The 17,029-nt window shown below is 33.6% G+C and overlaps 1 protein-coding gene across 1 annotated transcript in view; it reads left to right on the forward strand.

The window, feature by feature from the left end:
- Positions 1-17,029, forward strand: part of LOC106709231 (calmodulin-binding transcription activator 2) — a 111,789-nt gene that overhangs the window by 46,684 nt on the left and 48,076 nt on the right. The window contains exon 3 of the mRNA XM_045680408.1: positions 12,565-12,632. The gene's annotated coding sequence lies outside the window, so the exon portion shown is untranslated. The remainder of the gene's footprint in view (positions 1-12,564; positions 12,633-17,029) is intronic.

Consider the following 17,029-nt stretch of genomic DNA (forward strand, 5'->3'; position numbering starts at 1 on the left):
ATAGAGTATCTACTTAGTTTTGTTTACAAAATCAAAATCACACGATTTTGGAGTGTTACAATTTTGTCTTTCTATGGAATTTTGGATTACAAAAGAATCATTTTGGATTTATTTTCCGGTGTTTTTTGTTTAAACTAATTGTTATTATTACAATCAAGATAAATTAATTAATAACAGAAAACCAAAGATATTTATATTTTTTGGCTCTTATACCTTTATTAATAAGATCAGATAATTTTACCATTTTAATGACATTACATTTTTTGTTTTTTACTTTTATTAGCTACTTAATTTAGTCATATATAGTTAAATTACATATACTATTAGTGTCATAGTTTCTTAGTACATATATACATACAACTATATGCTTTATATCTGTTAATTAAGTGCTTGATGGATGAGGGCGGAGTCAAATGACCGACCAATAGTAAGTCGCGGCTTTAGATGCATTCGACTATGAAACAAGCCCATATATCGACCAAAGTTTTTATCTTGTTTTTTTTTAATATGTCTAAGATGTACTCTTAGTTTTTCCTAACTGAAAGCAACTTCTAAATGTTTCTCAGGTGCTATGTGTGTTTTGATGTGAAACATCTATCATCTATCATCTAAGGTGAATATATATATATATATATAATTAATTGTACACACACGATGTTTCACATCTGCCAGGCGTCCCATGACGGCTCACATTTTTTATGTATACGAGTTTGTATGTCAATTCGAGTTTGCCCTAAACGGATGATATTTGCAAACATCTGCTGCGTTGCCTACCTTCAATTAACCGAGGAGGGGACGCAAAGTATGATAATATTTTAACTTCCTATGCGTCCTTCCTCCGACAAAGCCCCACCCTCCCCTTTATAAGAAAAGAGCAGGAAGGCGAAGAGGACTAAAATTAGGCCTATGACACCACATTCATCTGGCGTAATGCGGAATTGCTTCCACTTCACGCCTTTCTTCTGTGTGGTCGTGGTATTTTACTGAGCGAGCCGACACATTCGTTCAACCGATTTAAACATTTCATTTATCACAACCATAATCTGTTAACAATTCAAAGTCGAGTATACATCATACTGTTAGAGAAATCCCGATTTCAAAGCGGTACTTTGCGACATTTTAGCGCTCCCAAACTTTAGGAAAGCCTTAAACATGATTAATGTAATTTTAATGGTCCATTGTTTATACGAAGCCGAACGTCTTTTATTAATGTACATCGAGATAGGCCGAATAAATCAGTTGATGTACGTAGAGATTAGATCTTTGTGTACAATATTAGACCATTATAATAATGCGAAAACAATGACGAACTAAATCTTAGAACAATATTACTAACGAAAATATTAATATGTTTTATATTGATTAGGAAAGCTTTAGAAAGCTTTCGTAGAGAAGTAAACAAATGTTAGTAGTTAGGAAAAAGTGAGGGTAAAGAAAATACGTAAAAAACCGCAAGACAAATTAAAAAATAGAATACGGTCTTAACACAATGTGTTTGGAATTAACAGATTGTTTAAAATAATCTATTAAAGATACGAGTTAATAAAATACTTTAATTATTATCGTAAAATATAATTGTTAATATTAATCTTCATTGTTTTGCTTTTTCATAATTGATTATTTTTTTTTTATTAATATTTTTTTGTAATTGTTAGCTTAACTTCTATTAAATTAATTAGAATATTAGTTTCAAATGCATGTTCATTTAATAAGAGTTAAATTAAGCATAAGTAAAGTAATTTAGTGAATACATTAACTTTAATTTGGTAGTTAAATAGTCAGTAATTTATCTACGTTTACCAGGATCATTAATTGCCATATAATTTGCTTACATTATGTCACTAAAACGAGTTGTGATTTAGATGACATTGTCGCCATGTAACGATTTGTCGCTTTCAAATTTGTCGCATTTAGTTTCTGGTCTTTAATCAGGTGTGAATTACATATACTATTGGTATACATGGTTGGTATACATGTTATCCAAAATGTGTCAGTGAACTTTTAATATGTTTCCATTCAATATGTATGCTGTTGGCGTGATTAAATAAGTAAATAAATAAATACTATGCAAGTAATATTGATAAACATTTTGGTTCATTTAATGTTTAAGAATGTTTAACTTATTTCTCAAGTTATTCTCACAGCATTCAAACAAAAAAACTACTATTAAATAAATTAATTTAAAAGAAAAATAATCATTTAATTATAATAAAATATTAATTAATTAATTACTCGTAATAAATTAATCAATTTTAAATAACAGTAATACATTAAATAAATAATAAGGAACTATAAATTCATATGTGAAAGTTAGTTTACCTTATGTGCGACAGAAGCGATCACAGGAAATAAAAAGTCAACTTCATTTAATTTCCGGTCGCTTCCGCTAGAGCGCGCTAGTGTCGTTTCCTTTTTGCTGTTCTTTAAATTTAATTAGGATCCGCGTCCGTTCATTTTTATTGCTCTTTGATCAATTTTGAATTGAACATTTTGTTTCTTCACAAAATCTCTTCGCTTTGCAGAATTAGTAGTGACAAAAAAGAAATCAAAAATGTATACCTAATTAAAGCCTTCTCACACTGATTTTAAAGAGATAGGAGACACAGATTGACGGACTTGTTGTTGATCTTTTTTTGTCTCAGTTCAGTTTTTTGTTCAGTTGTCTTTCTTATTTTCTTCACTAACCTAAATTAGACCAATACTTCGTTAGAGTAAGTTTTAATTAAAAGTTTAAGTTAAGTTTAATTATAATAAAGTTATTAACAGCTCGCTTCACAATTAAAATCAAATTTGTGACTAACATTAGAAAAATATAGACAGATAAGGTTTATTGAACACATACATAACTTATATAATATACTAGCTTTTACCCGCGACTCCGTCCGCGCGGAATAAAAAAAAAATAGAAAACGGGGTAAAAATTATCCTATGTCCTATAAAATTTCCTGGATCTAAGCTACCTGCCCACCAATTTTCAGTCAAATCGATTCAGCCGTTCTTGAGTTATAAATGGTGTAACTAACACAACTTTCTTTTATATATATAGATATGTAAGTTTTGGTTAAGTTAGGTAATCATTCAGAAGGGGCTGAACTAGAGTACAATACGGTTATGGCAATTTGAATAGAACGTTGGTCCTATACCGAAATTACCGGGAGGGAAGTTGTGCTGCGTTCCCACCGCAATTATTGTTGTTACCAGGAAGGACCGTTTAGGGAAATCTACGCCTATTGTTACCATATAATGCTTGGTTCAGAATCTAACCACATATATTGTACGTCGCAGTTTACTTATGTTTTAGTACTAACTAATCACCCTTATAAATTCTTACATTTTATCAAAATTACATAACTTAGTAAACATAAGATAAAATAGTGTTATATTACATATTAAACGTAGGTTTCCACTGTGGTTGCAAATAGCATATAAACCAAACCCCATTTCCTATAAACGCACCGAGCAATCAAATGTACTCGTATATCATAATGAAAAAAAAGGCTAAATCTAAATCGGATTCCGAAAGGCTTAAAGAACGAAAGTCATTAAAAAGCGCTCGGTCGGAACTCGCGTGTCGACCGGTAAATGGGTCAGCGTACATTGATCGTACAATCGTTCATTCCCGTATCCCGTTATGAACGAATGAACGATTGTCGACTTGGAGCGACTTCGTAACAAGTGAGAGAAATGAGACGGTCTTTTGTTGATTGCATTACAAAGAATCAGTGAATAGGAACACTGATTTTGCACTAATAAATATCTAATGGCGATTCTAAGTCGACATTGTAATATAATAGATTTATATAAAAGTTGCAATTAGCGTGACATTGTTAGAGTTTTAAATCCGATTTAATATTTAATTATAATTTTTATATCAACGGATAGAGATTAAAGCTTTTTAAATTAACCTTAACCTTTTAAATTAACCTAATTAACCTTTTAAATTAACCTATAAAAATTATTATGGTTGTAATACAGCAGATAGCAGCTGACATGTGTTTTGCGTCTTAAATTACCTTCAATTCAAGCCCAATTTAATTTCAAGATTGTAGAGGGCGTTGCAGTCTATTGATACGAGTATGTGATCAATGTTACCTACATTATCTTACTGCAAATTAAAAAAATATGTTTAGTTCAAAGTTCTGAATCATTATAAGAAGCATTTCAAAATGAACAATAGAATAACTTAAAGTTATTCAATCTTTATTGGATTATCTTTATATAGTTGAGTGAAATCTTGAGCGAAGGAATTAAAAAAAAAAAACAATATAAATAAGAGAATTCTCGTTTAACTCTAACATTCCCGACAAAAGTTCTTTACGTAGTTTCTCTGTCTCTTTTGAACATTTTACTTCGAAACCTTTGTCGTACAAGTAATAAATACGCATTTCGAATACCGTTGGAAGCAAGTTGAAATTTCTCGAAGACCTTTCTCTTCGCTTGATCGGATATCAAAGAACGTTTATATGATAACAAGATTTGGTCACAAGTATCGATTTCCATCGTCTTTTTGATCTGATATTCCTTTCTTTGAATTAAGAACAATCTATAAACTTACAATATTAACTACCAAATCTAAGGGTCTAACCACAAAATATTTACCGTGGGTTTCTATGACCAAAATCTCCCTTTAAAACATATTATTATAACAAGGATGACGATATGTTTTATACAGAGATTTTCACCTTAGAAACCCACGGTTACTGTTTCAATTACATTTAACCTTAAATATGCTACCGTTACTAGAACTCTAGCGCCCGATACTTAGAACTTAGAACTTGAAAATCTTAATAGACTTCATAAAATTTATACATTGTAGTTTTTTAATTTTAATTTTAATTTAATAATCGTTCTGTGCAATTAAAAAAGAAAACGTTAATGGTCTATTACAAACATAAATTACGTCATAAACCTCACGTGTTAACACTTGTTTACTTTTTCTAACTTGGTCGAGATGTTTTACTTTTACTTCGTTTAACTTAGCGTGCTTAGAACAATTAATTAAGTTATTATATCTTAATTAGTAAGATTAATTGTTGATATTAAGAAGTAATGAAAATGTGGTTTCGTATAAATTGGCTAATTTAATTATTGTAGAAGAAGAATTTCTTTTCTAAATCTCTACCTACACTAGGCCGTGGATTTTATGTCTTTTACCAACTCGTAACAACGCCGCGGCATCTACGAGTGGCAAACGGTCGCCTAGCTGACGCGATAGAGGGAGTTAGAATTATAGATTAGTTATTAATACGATAGGTTTGTCGTGTCAGACGAAGATTCGACCTCCGGCACATACATTCATAAGACGAAAGGCGGTATTATTTCCACTTCACGTATGTCTTCTGTGTGGTCCTGGTATTACACCTGATGAGCGGACCATTCGTGACTATGACTGTCGAAAAGTTGACAATTAAAAAAGAACTTCATAAGACGTAAGCATGTCTAAACGTGAAATCGATAAACAAGTTGATTTTTGTTGTTGAAATAAAAGAAGGATATAAATGTGTGTTTATATGTGGAACAACAGAAGCACTTTAGTTGTAAAGTCACCTTGAAAATAGATAAACATGTTTGGAATGAAGATCGTCGCTATCGTTGCAAGCGTGGGCTTTTTGCCTCGCCCCGTCGGAAGCCGGCCGTTTGTTTTGGCTTCACCTTATCACGAACAATGTTTTTACCTTCTACAGAAATACTATAGTTTTCGTACCAATATATCTTAGAGTTATATTAACGTTTCTGCGTTAATACCAAAAATGTCTATTGTTTATTTTTTATTTTTACACTTCGAGCCTTAAATGAAACTTTGTTGCAATCAAATGAAAGGATAAGAGAGATAATGAGAATCGATCTACTTTACTACTTAATGTTTTAGAATTAAAGTAAAAAAAAAATATAATGGCAATGCACCTGAATTAGAAAAAGTAATAAAAGATTTCCTACTGACCGTGACCTAATTAATAGAGAGAATTTATTTTATTTAAGATTTTTCCCGTTAAAATCTGTTTAGAAATTTTCATCGAGCTCAGAAGTTGAAGTATGAAGACAATTGTTTAGAAAGTCTACGACTTACTGAACCTAAACGATTAAGTTTCAACAGCCTCCAGCGGTACCGAGTTTAAAACCAACAAATTAAATACACTTTTAACCACAGCTAATAGCGGGTTTCCACGGTTCGTTATTCTGAAGACGACATTTTTCTAAAGAGGAAATTACAATAAGGGAAAGTGAATTTTGCGGAGGAGAGAATGTATTGTAAAGGGAGATATCCTTCTTCTGTCCTTTATAGGTAGGAAATACGAATGCAATTTCTAAAATTTTGAAAGTACTAAAACAGTCTTCCGTTACCCGTCAATTTTGAACCTTTATCTAACGACTTTTTTACGGACGTGCAAGGACTTATCTGTGCTACTTTCGATGTAGCTGTTTCCACGATATATTTTGTAGATAGGTATATGAATGTTCGTAGCATACTACGATCTACAAAATCCACCGTGGAAACCCACCTTAAGCTGCATGCTCAGAGGTTAATGAGGACGTTTAATCTTGCTCCCTAATTGCGGGGGCGTATGTGTTCTTCGCGGTTACCATTTCAAAGGTGTTACTTATTTTAGATTAAGACAATTTACACAACGTTTACTAAACGTTTGCTCTAACTTTTGTGACTCTATTTGGATTTAACGTTTTAGTCAAATTTGATTTTTATTTGTTTTCTTTTTTTAATTAATTTACGTACGTAAAATACGGGCAGAGGAGTGTCAAAGGTTGATGATTGGATTCTACGGAACGATCTATTACGTCCATTTTTTGATAAACTAAGTCAGAAGCTGAAAAATCTGAACTCAAAACTTGAGATCTATCTAATTAACATACTATTATTGGAATAGAGTCTCTCTGCGCATCGTTTCCTCACTACTGAGGGTCGCGACCTCTCCTCTTGACCATCTCGCGAAGGGTGGTTCTCCATTCTGTGCGGTTTTCGGCGCTGTGGATGGCGTTATGTATGCTGGAGTCGAGTGCGGTGCGTACTTGGTCAGTCCAGCGCATAGGGCGGCGCCCTCTGGGTCTCTTTCCCTCGATTTTTCCCGTAATGATGTTTTTTTCTAGGTTTTCGGGGGATCTTCTAGCGACGTGACCGAAATATTCCAGCATGCGGCTGAGGCATACCGTGGAGAGGCTTTTAGTGACTTTAAGCTCTTCTAGGATCGAGTCGTTTGTCCTGTGTGCAGTCCACGGTATTCTCAGCATTTTCCGCCAGCACCACATCTCGAAAGCGTCTATGCGTTTCCGATCTGCTACCTTAAGGGTCCACGTCTCAGCGCCATAAATAAATATTGAGAAAACGAGCGTTTGGACCAGCTTGACCTTGGTTCCTTTAGTGATGTTTCTGTCATTCCAAATTTTCATGAGCTGAGTCATTGCTGTCTTTCCCATACCGATTCGACGTCTTACTTCGTGTTCAACGGATCCGTCGCTGCTTATGCTTGATCCCAGATAAACGATCTCATCGACGATATCAACATCCAGGCCATCAATCGCACCAATTTGCTTAAAGCGGTCCACGATCATGACCTTTGTTTTCGCTTTGTTTATTGAGAGGCCTAGCTCTTGACTTACTGATTCCATTCTTTGGAATAGCTCTAATATTTCAGCTTCGTTTGCAGCAAATAGTGTTGTATCATCAGCATATCTGAGATTAGTTATGTTCGTACCCCCAATTGTAATACCTCCCTCCCACCCATCGCACACCTTTCTCATTATGTATTCACCATAGATATTAAATAAAATCGGCGATAGAATGCAACCCTGTCTTACACCTTTTTCGAAGTTAAAGGGTTCTGAATGGGTTTTGTCTATTCTTACTATTCCGCGACTTGTGGTGTAAAGTGAGCTAATGAGACCGATGAGATGTTGGGGCACACCGAACTCTGCCAGAATCTTCCATAAGCTGGACCACTTAACGGAATCAAAGGCCTTGCTGTAGTCTATAAAGCAGATAATAGCAGGTATGTTGAACTCGTAGCACTTTTCAATTATTTGGCGTATGTTCAAGATTTGTTCCCTTGTCCCTCGACCTCTAACAAATCCGGCCTGCTCCTGCGGTATCTGCCAATCCAGGAAGGCCCGCAGCCTGTTGTTAATTATATGTAACAGTATTTTACTGGCATGAGACGTAAGGGCTAGAGTACGATAATTTTCACACTTCTGCGTGGATCCTTTTTTATGTAAAGGCAGTATTATAGATTGCGTCCAATCATGGGGCCACACACCTGTTCGCCATACTGAGCAGCAGATGTCATAAAGCATTTCCACTGCCGTGTCTCCTAGTTCTTTCAATACTTCTGCGACAATCCCATCTGGGCCTGCTGCTTTCTTATTTTTTAGTTTATTAATTGAGTCACGAATTTCGCTTTTCAAGATCATTGGTTCTGGATGTGAACAGACGGTTCGCGAGATTTGAATTACGTTATTTTCTTGTGTTTGTTTATATAGGTTTTCACAATATTCGCGCCATCTATTCGCAATTGGGTTTAGATCATGTATTATGTTACCATGTTTATCCTCTATTGCCCATGATTTAGATTTGAATTGCCTGCAGAGTAGTCGTAGTTTCTTAAAAAGGTCAGCCGTTTGCATCTTTACGGCGTGCCTTTCAATGTCCGAACATATATTGTTAATGAAATTGTTTTTATCCCTGCGACATTTATTTTGTATTTGTTTACTAAGATTCCTGTATGTATTTTTAATATTATAATTTTGTAACCCCAAGTTTTTCATTGCTTTTCTTTGTTCAATTAATTCCCAAGTATCGTAGTATATAGTATTGGAATAGAGTACCTTTTCTAATATTTATTTTTGGGCGACCTAAATACTTGACAGTCATTTCACTTCCAAATGTTTAGTCTATTAAGTTTATTTATAACGAGTGGTTTCTGTAAGATAATTTGTCGACTCTTTACGATATCATTCGGAACACAGCTGATGGGCCGGCGGTGTTCCCTAGAAGGAAATCAAAATGTTTAGGCATCTTCTACATTAATAAGAGGCAACCGTTGTGATAATGATATTTCGACAAAAGTTATTGTTTTCATGATAGTTACAGGGCTACTGGTAGTAATGGAATAAAGCTAGTTTAATGATAAACTAGGTGTCGCAGAATTAAAAAAATAAATAAGTAATGTTTTCTTCTAGACTATGATCTACATCTGTGCCAAATTTCAAGATCCGTTTTGCCGTTCTGGAGATATCTTCAAACAAACATCCAACCATCTAAACATTCGCATTTATAATATTAGTAAGATTGTACGTAAGTCTTCAAAGATTTAGAGGATGACCAACTAACTACTGGGCCATAGTTATTCAAATAGTACCACTTTAAAAGATTACTCTGCTTTTTTTTAATCTATATTTTTATTCCACTCGGCAAAACCTTTGCCGTTCTTGTTTCTGTTATGAATTACACTGGAATGTTTTACTTTAATGTGGTAACATAGATGTGGAATATGATGCCATTAAAATATGAATTTATAAAAACAGACTATGAATAAAAATGTATATGTTTTATTGAATGAAATGGCCAGTTGCCAACATTTGATTTGTTAGCCTCTCATGCTATTATGGTCTCGGTATAAAAAAAATAATTTAGTACGATAGAATTGATAGTTGTGTGTGCAATAAAACGTATTGAATTATGCAGTTATGGCTTTTGAAACCATTAAAATCTTTTTCTTTAAACTTTTTTGTTTCATCACCATCATCTTTATCCAACTCTAAGTGAGCGCACATAAATTACGTCCTCTAAATTAATCAATCATTCGACATTCCAGCTATCACTATAATCTTCACCTTTTACTTAATGATGTCAACTTTTTGGAACGAAGTTTCTTATCGCGCGTTGTGTAAAAGGGGCTAGACGGAAAAAATTCTTACGAAAAGTTGTCACGATATTTTTGCTATATCACCATGGCAACGACGTGACAGTATATAACGAAAATTCATAGAAATAAAATGTACTTCTTGTGAAGACTTAAGTTTTTTATGCATAGAATAAACATTGGTTCCTTCACTAATTAATTGAAAGGAACTTCGTTCCATCCGGGTGTCCCAACACACCTCTCAAGTTTTTTTATTCATGAGTTACATCTATAGTTATATATTCAAATCAGTTAAAAGATTAAAAAATACTTACTTAATACTTTTTCGTTTTTCTTTCTAAATCGCTTTTCTTCTGCACTATGGCGCATCCCTATCTCCACAAAAAGAACACGGACTTACAAGGAGCAACGTTCTAATGAGCCTCCTTAATTTTCCCCGCTTTATTATGGTTTGAAGTCACGGTGTCGCGTCTGCCGCCCTTTTTTAATTACATCATTAAACAGCAATTTTATTTAAAGTGCGGTCGACATGATCATCGGTGTTTTCACAGGGAACTTCTATTATCTAATGTGTAGACTCTAAAATCCAAGCTAGATTACTTTTTTTATAGAAAACCAAAGAGTAACCTACGCCAGAAACTTTAAGCCCTTTCGCACAGTTCATTTAACAATATGCCCATTGGCAATAACATATTTCTGAGATAAGATTTCCGATTGGCCCAAAACTATTTAGACAAATATTTGTATGAGGGCTTACGTCGAGGACTTTGCAAATATGAATAATTGTTGATGTGGGCGTTCGTTGTTCAATTAGATGTATTTTAGTTTCAGATTGTGTTACAGGCTGTTACAAGCTTGTGTGGGCCGTCAGTTAATTCATGCATGGGCATGAACCGTAAGCATCTGAATTGCTCCCGCATATCAAATAAGTTTTCCGTTAGTTTGGTTAGAAGTTCGAATTCATTTAACCTTAACTTTTCTCTGAAATCTGCTTCAATAAGTAAGCATAATAGTTATAATTAATTTACCGTCTTTTAATATTTCACGAGGTTGTGGGTAGGTATAGACAAAGGTATAGGAAGATATATGGGTAGTTTTTATGAAAGAGGATATGCGTTAAAAGGCATTGAATTCAGATATGACAGCTGACAGTGATCAAAGTAGTACGTACTATGACGAACATCTATAGGGAAAAGGACAAGAAAATTATGGTGATGTTGATCTTTAAATATTTCTACTGTAATTTCCTAAAACGGTGAAGTAAGTTTGTCATATGAAATAGAAAATCATATAATAGACCCAGATGTAGAGCACGAACAATTTTATTTTATAGCACACAGATAAAAAAAGGTTGTGCGACAAACGAATTTGTTATGCAAAGAATACGTTTTGTTCATAATTTAACGGTGGCTTGTGTGTATTATTTAGAAGGGCTCTTGTGGCGGTGTTGTTTATGAGTAATTGAGTATATCATTTGTGTTGGAGGCTGAAGTAGACAGACGGAGAGTGTTGACAGTAATAATGTAAGCCCAACGCGCTCTGTGATTTATAAGCAAGCTCTTACTGTTCCAATGAGTATTGTCCATAAAAAGTTTGCACAAAAATATGCCACTTACATAACGAAAATTATATGGTGTTCGAAATATTTAAATCTATATATATAAAAGAAAGTCGTGTTAGTTACACTATTTATAACTCAAGATCGGTCGAACTGATTTAGCTGAAAATTGATGGGGAGGTAGCTTAGAACGAGGAGACGGACATAGGAACTTTTTTATCATGTGTTTTTTTATTCCGCGCAGATGGAGTCGCGGGTAAAAGCTTGTTAATATAAGATCAATAGCACAGAAATAATGAAACTAATGTAAAATAAGTTATATATGGGGACGTTGTATTTATATAAATATGTTTTAGTATCTGTTCAATTTACACCGAGAAAGGTAAATCCATTCATAAACACCTTACCCATTTCAAAGTTGGATATGTGTTGAAACCAAAATCCAATTCCCCAAACACTGCGCGGACAGCCGGGTGAACGCTTCCTGGTTCGGAACGTACCAAATGGCACTTCTTTAACTAATTCAAGCTACTTAAGTATGCCGCCCCGCGCTTGGATTACACGCCCGGCGATAAATCTAAGGGGCAAGAGGTCCCAGCTTGTTTATAAATTTAACATGGAATTTCCAACATGTTTGGTTTCTAGATACGAGAAAAAAAATGTGGATTTCATTTATAATGCATACAGCGACCGTTGTTCAATTAAAGGACAAACAGAGAAAGGCGTATGAAATCCCGCTGCGAGTGCGAACAAATGGAAGACTATGTAATTTATTACCGTGTGTGAGATTTATTAAATAGCGTTGTCAACGCTTTTGATTGTTTGCAAAATTACGTTTAACCTATATACTTTTGTTTTACATTATTATATATATACTTACATAGTTATATTTTAAGTGAAGTGAGAGATAACATCTATTACTGAATGGACTTGTTAATAGATATCACCATAACTTTGAGAAGTCAAGCGTGAAGGAGATGTTTTCTATGTTCCGTTTGTTGTTTAGGGTTCGGAATTCTAATTTAAGTCTTATTATCATCGTTTTCTATCAAGGAAAGAAGAGGAAGAGTAAAATAGATAGTCGCAAGTATAGATATGAAACGTAGTAATTCTTTAAGTTTTTGTTATTTGTTTCAGGAAATCGCTGCAATACTCATCAGCTTCGACAAACACACGGAATGGCAATCAAAGGAAGTCAAAATTCGGTAAGTCATTTTTTACTTTTAATTTTCTTTTTAATTTTTAACGAAACTACGTAATTAAATCGTAATTAAAACGAAGTACGTAATTGAATCGTGTTTTAAACGATGAGAAGTTCAACGAGGATAAAATAAAAGAAAAATAACTTTAATGCTTTTCCAGAATTAAAATTATCTGTTTAAATGGCCATGCATATTAATGTGATACATTGCAAAGTATAAGAAAGATGTAGTAAATTCACAATCGGAATACTAAACGAAAAATGTATCCGCAAGAACATGGATTAAACTATCAGTATTACGTCTTCCTACTTTCGTCCTCGGCCGTACCTAATTTGGCGCCCAACTAGGGACCCGTTCCAACTTGTAACAAGTTTAAGCAAATTAAAACTTCGACCATGACTACTGCTCGCTTTGTCTGCACCGCTGAAATATTAACTCTTTATGAGGACGCAGTGTACTTGTAGAATACCGATGCGGCCGCGGATCTGAGTCGTTAGTTTAAAATTTAATACGGATCGTGGTTGTAAGTTAGTTTTAGCAGTTTACGGTTTTGGTACCGGATTTTTCACATTAAATCTTCCACTTTGAGCTCATCGGAGTAATAAATAGAATTTATAGGTAGTTAGACTTTGTACGGGCGGAAAGTTCGCACACTTATTTTGTTATCAGTAAATAACTAATCGTACTCTGAGCTTTCATAACGTATAACAAAAATACATTCCTCTTAATATATTTTTATCATCTTAGTTGGATTATCTATTAGCATTTCATCCAAGAAAAAATCTACTACATATTTTGAATTATTCAATCTTCCGAGTTATTTGGATCCATCAAAGGAATCTTTTCTAATACTAAACGAATAATACACTTTAGTAGTTCATTTCATTGTCTCATGTTTTTTCTTAGATGGTTTGTTACTAGTTGATTAAATTGATGTACTGCTACAAAAATAGGCTTAATATTCTGTTTATGAAATTTAATGCTTCGTTATTAAAGCCGTAGTAAATTATCTGTAATTCTAATAGAGTGAGATGATATATTTCATAGAATTGTCTAATTAATCAGTCCGTAATATTAATTATCAGGATCATTAGCGCTACAGCTGCGAGCATTGCTCTATTGACTTGATCCCGTTCATTTGATCTGATCCAGGCAATTGAAGGCTGCCCATTAGATAATTATACATCAAACACATATTTAATACATTAACATCATGTATTAGTATGGATTTGAGGGGATACGCAATAGTAAGCGTTGATCTGTCTTCATTTCACACACCCTTAAGTGGTCGTTACACGCTTCGGTGGATTTAGATTGTCAATGTGTTGCAACAACAATTATAACAATGTCAACATTATATGGTCTTTAACTCGTTGGTGTAGATCCGGCTCGAAGGACTCATTTATTTTAGTCCAGTTAAATATTGGATGTCTGTTCCTATTGTGTGTACTAAATAATTATATTACCATCGCTGTGGTTTGCTTTAATTTTTTTTTTCGGCTTGATAAGTTGCATTTGATATTTGACAAGTTAAAGTAAAAAGCCAGGTGAAGATAGTTTAGGGTGAAAATGGAGTGCCGTAAAACTTATACAATATTTTATCTATTGCAACATGTTTATTTATATCCATTGCCTGAGTTTTCACAATATTAGGTATTGGAGTTTAGAAAACTTTTTTTTTTTTGCTTTAAATAATGATCGCACTTAACGACTTTATTAATTCAAGCGAAAGCAATTTTTTTAGATTTGTGACTGTTTGAATTAATTCCGTTGAAAGTTTGTGTACAGTCACGCTCGATATGGATCTAAGTTCAATAGGAACTGTAACAAAACTAGAAGTAATTTAAAAAACTGAAATTATTTTAGCGTTGAGTTACGTTCTCTCACCACGAAGCTTAGCGTCAAAGTATCGTAATAAATCGAATCGTTATGAGCTATAAAGTCGGTGAAGAGAAACAAGCAATAATAACAAAATTCGCGGTTACAGCTTTTTGTTTATTTATTAATTTTATATGTTTAAAATATAATAAGCTTCTATCATTCAAAGAATTAAAAAAGTTCACATCTGTCTTCTCCAGTGTACCTAATTTATTTTAATATGGTTGTAAAAGTAATTTCTCGACATACCCTAAGGGCATGTTTGCATATTGTGTTTTTGACATCGGTTTTTGTAACTCTTTGATATTAAAAAAAATGATATATACTGAAATCGTTTGTGGCAGTCCGAGTTAATTCTAAAATTGGCTTAATTCATGATAAGGATTTTTATTTACATAAGTTAAAATGAAAATATAAATAAAAAATACATAAATATATTGTACATAGAAGTTTAGACTACAATGCAAACTGTTTAAATAGAGTCTAATTAATGAAATATAGCCGCAAACACAGTTGTAATGTAAGATTAAAAGGACTGGGGACGTAAGCAACGCCCCGGGCGAAGTCTGATAAATAGGTCTTGTAAAAAGTTGCTCGGTGTCACAAAACGTGGCAATTATATTGAAGCGAACTTAGCCAGTTTTATGGGCGAAGGGTAAAAGTGGCGGAGTTCTGAAAACTCCTCAAATGGCTTTCCGAGGACTGAAATATATCACTCGGGACCTCCTTTTTTATGAGATAAAGTTAAAATCGGTCAAGTGCGTGCGGGAATGAAATTTTGGTAATATTTTCGATGTTTGCGGATTTTTTTTGTTTTATTAGTTGCGTAAAGTTATGCTTAATAAGCTTATGTATTCATGCAAAAATTTACATAATATAATTCGAGTCTGAAATTATCTTATTTTACCGTTTAGTTCTTTAAGATTCAATCTTTAAATTTATACGTCGGAAACCCATAGATATACGTGGAGTTATATTAATAATTAAAACTATAAAATTTCTTCATTCAATTTAATTCATTTTATATTTTATCTTACGTTTATCGGATTAAGATTCAAAATGCAATGTCCGGCTTAATGGGCCGCGTCCACCACTAACGAGCGAGTGATCGGCCAATACCGATTACGTCTACTCGAGGCCGGATCGGCCGAGGCGCGGGCTAACGCGGGCTCCAACGGACATGACGAGCTAATTCTCTGTAAATCACTCGATTCATGAATCGTTTCTCGTATACTGTATTTATCGCGACGATTAGTCTGATGGAGATAGAAGATTGGAATTAGAGCTGACGAATGAGAATCGATTACGATTGACCATCGCTACGAACTGTCGTATTCCGTCACTATTAATTCTAGAAGTGGTGTGAATTTTTATCTTTCTACGTCTTGTGGTTCGAGTACTACATGTGTCGATATAAAAATTTATGCGACAAAAATAAAACTATCAAATACAATGTGAGGTGTCTGAAAATTATACTTACACAATTGTTAGATTTATTTTGTTTTCTGGTTTTAGATTGCTTAATCTAAGAGAGCATCGTTGGATCAGGGATTAAGCATTTGACTTGCAATCTGCAGGTCGTGGGTTCGAATCCCGCCATGTACCAATGTGTTTTTCGATTTTCGACAACATAAAGGCTCCGAGCCCCTCGGTGGGGACGTATAGTGAGCTGATGATGATGAATCTAAGAGTTAAAAAAGAAATTTGTCTACGTTTTTTTTTTTTTTAAATTATATAGGACATAAAAAGGTAACTTAATTTTTATAACTAAAAAAATATTATTCCGAGAAGAAAGTCAGCGTGTAAAAGATCACCAAGTCTTTTTATTAAATGTAAGAATACTTTTGGTACAATCCACGATGAGCTGTCCCGATTTTAATTCGCAAGTATAATGAAAAATGTCTTCATTGTAGTTGGCTTCGAAGGCTCATTGTTATTTGAAATCTCACCACTGGATCCCGTTTAGTCTTCAGAACAACCGCTGATATTTCTTTTGTTACGGAAGCTTGGAATTATTCAAATAGATGGACCGCTTGAGATGCTTCGAGCATTTTAAAAGTGGCTCTTTATGGAGTGGAAGTGATTTCAGACTTTTGATTCTCATATGTACCAAAATGTTTCGTTTATTTTATTTGTACTATCAGATACGTATTTAAAATAATAATAATATTATGTTGTTGTGTTTAATTTCAATTTTGAACAGTCATCATTTGTGCATACTCTTCTCTAAGTATATTTGTAATAATTGGGTTAATTCGAAATTTTAAAATAAAACAGTTAAAAAAAAATATTTTTCATCAACTGTTTTATTTAATAATTAACATTTTTACACTTTTACCTTTAATTAGATTTAAAAAGATAACACAAAATGCTATTGTGGAAGCTTCAAAACAACAAGAGGTAAGGGAGCCACAAAGTAAGAAAGCTTGTTAACCTGCTTCACATCTCTAGTACTTAAAACAATGTTTTCTGTGAGTTAGTCAAGTACGATGTAAGGTCAAAAAGGAATAAAATTGTGAGAA

This window comes from Papilio machaon, chromosome 13 (assembly GCF_912999745.1).
Source record: "Papilio machaon chromosome 13, ilPapMach1.1, whole genome shotgun sequence".
Taxonomy (NCBI): domain Eukaryota; kingdom Metazoa; phylum Arthropoda; class Insecta; order Lepidoptera; family Papilionidae; genus Papilio; species Papilio machaon.